Source organism: Elephantulus edwardii, unplaced genomic scaffold, assembly GCF_000299155.1.
Source record: "Elephantulus edwardii isolate Elephantulus edwardi_28Jun2011 unplaced genomic scaffold, EleEdw1.0 scaffold00140, whole genome shotgun sequence".
Classification (NCBI taxonomy): domain Eukaryota; kingdom Metazoa; phylum Chordata; class Mammalia; order Macroscelidea; family Macroscelididae; genus Elephantulus; species Elephantulus edwardii.
In genome coordinates this window covers 1,340,352-1,342,928 of record NW_006399890.1, presented here as the reverse complement: position 1 = coordinate 1,342,928, position 2,577 = coordinate 1,340,352, and positions in this window count along the sequence as shown.

The window sequence follows — 2,577 nt, the reverse complement described above, 5'->3', positions numbered from 1 at the left end:
TAATGGATTTGCTTGTATTCCTGTTGTTCACCAATTCCTGATTCCTTTCACTTGCAAAATAGTGTACACACACGCGCGCGCGCGCACACACACACACACACACACACACACACCCTCCATATAGAGTCACTCCACCTCTTTCTGTTCTGGGCCTTGGGAGGTGAGGTTGACTGCTAAGGAGTATATTATTCAGAATTCCTTACCAGCTGGCTTCTCCTTGAGGTGTAAGTCAAGGGGAGCGTCAGCAGGAGATCAGAGAGCCTGAGGAGAGAAGTCAAGGTATTTACTCCCCAGGCGTTCTCCCCTGTCTGGTCCATTGGTAGACAGTGGCTACATTATGCACTGTGGCTAAGGCTGCAGGTCCCTGTTGGGGCTCTTTCTCACAGATTCCCATACTCCTTCTCTTTGCCCTTCAAGCCTAGGGAAGGTAGTGGTGCCTCATCATCTCATGCTATTTTCCCGTTTTTAACAACCTTGGTATTAACCCTTTGTTGTCAGCCTTTGTAGATAATTTATTCATCAACATGTATACAGACCCATTTTTAATTTTAAACCATAACAGTTTCCAATTTGTTCATTTAACAATCCCCCTTTCTTAAGGTGTCTAATAACAATTTCATAGAAACATCATCTTGTGATGTACAAGATTTTCTAATACATGCTCTTCTTTCCTTTTCTTAGTTTCCATTTTCCTTTTTTCTTTCTCATCATGTTGTTCTCAAGTGCCATCATGTTCAGACCAACTCAAAGCTGACTTTCCTGTAGGTTTACAGAGGCTATAAATGACGCGGGAGGAGATTGCCGCTCGCTGGGGAATTGGAATTGCTTGCTTTTGTGTTGACAGAGCAACCCCTTGCCCACTTGGCCCGCAGAAGCTGCCTTTCTCATTGTAGTTAGGTAAAAGCGACATCTCAAGGTGAATAGTTTTAATGAATAAAGATTTTTCAGGTACCCATGCTTGTTTTCTTTGGATTCTAATGTCTATCTTATTCTGTCTTATAGCCTCATTTCTATCCCTTCTGAATTCTTCTACAGGTAAACAATTTTACTCTACTTGGATTGTATTTATACTTACTTGTTATATAGACACTTGTTTATACTTTGATCCTCAATTGAAATACTCTCTTTTCCTGTTTTTGTTTTTGTTTTTTTTTCTCAAACACCAACTTTTCTGGCTACCTAAGTCAGAAATATTATTCTTTCTTTTCAATCGTTTTAAAATGAAATTACCTATTCAAATACTGTATTTGGTAATTTGTGGTTTTTATTGTTACCTTTAACTGTTACAAACATTTCTCTGTTTAATGATTTTATTTATTTTTCTCCAAATAGAGCATTAATTTCTTGAGCTCAGACCATTTTTGTTGTTGATATGTAACTTTGATGTAGTTGTTCAAAGACTATGCACAGATTTGAAAAATGTTGAGGTAATATATATACAGATATATATATAAGAATGACATTTAAAAATCCTATGTAGATTAAAATGTGATTAAAATTTAAGTTTTCTGTTCATTTCTATTACTACAAACTGACTTCATTGCCCGCTGCTGGCTTTCCTGTATTGTTTGAGGATCTTACTGTTTTTGAGGGAGCCCTGGTGTCTTAGCAGTAAGGAGTTGTGCTGCAAACCCAAAGGTTCGAAACTGCCACCTTCTCCATGGCAGAAAGATAGGCAGTCTCCTCCCATGTGATTAATTGCCCTGAAAACACACTGGAAGGTCAGCTATGAGGCAATGCAGGCACTATGGTACATAACAATAACAACTCTGGTTAAGTGTTGCTAGAAGAAGTAAGGCTTTAAAGTGCTTACACCTCTCAGTGTGGAGACCATGCATGAGAAAGAAGCCCTCAACAATACAGATTTAGAAGGAAGGGTTGTAGTGCTAACAGTAGAGGTAGGAATGACTGACGCTGTGAGTGCCAAATAACGGAGACCTGGAATCTTTCTGTAACACATTGTTCTGTCCCAGTTTCTCACAGCCTCTGTCACCTCAGCATACCTTTTTAAATTTGTTAACCCTCCTTCTCAACTAAGGTACATGTTACGAAAGGGAGTAAGCAATTTTCCTGTTTTGTTAATACTATCTTCCAATTCCTAGAACTGAGACTGGCATAGAGTAGGCACTCAATATTTACTAAATAAATGAACAAATGAATACACATTTATTAGTAGTTTGCAATGTTTCAGAGAGTGTTCTAAGTGTTGATCTTATTTGAACCTCAAAACATTCTGGCCGCACAGTGCTTAAGCACTTTGCTACTAACCCAAATGTCCGTCATTGAAACACACCAGCAACTAAGATGTGTCAGTCTACTTCTGAAAACTACGTATGACCTTGGAAGCCCAATAGAATAATCCTACTCTCTTCTACAGTCAGCCACAGTTTGTTATGGTCCACACAGTTAAATGTCTTTGCATAGTCAATGAAACACAGATAGACATTAGAATCTCTGGTATTCCCTGCTTTCAGCTAAGATCCATCTAACATCAGCTACAATATCCCTAGTACCACGACCCCTTCTAAACCCAGCCTGGACTTCCTGGCGGTTCTCTGCTGATGTGCTGTTCCAGTC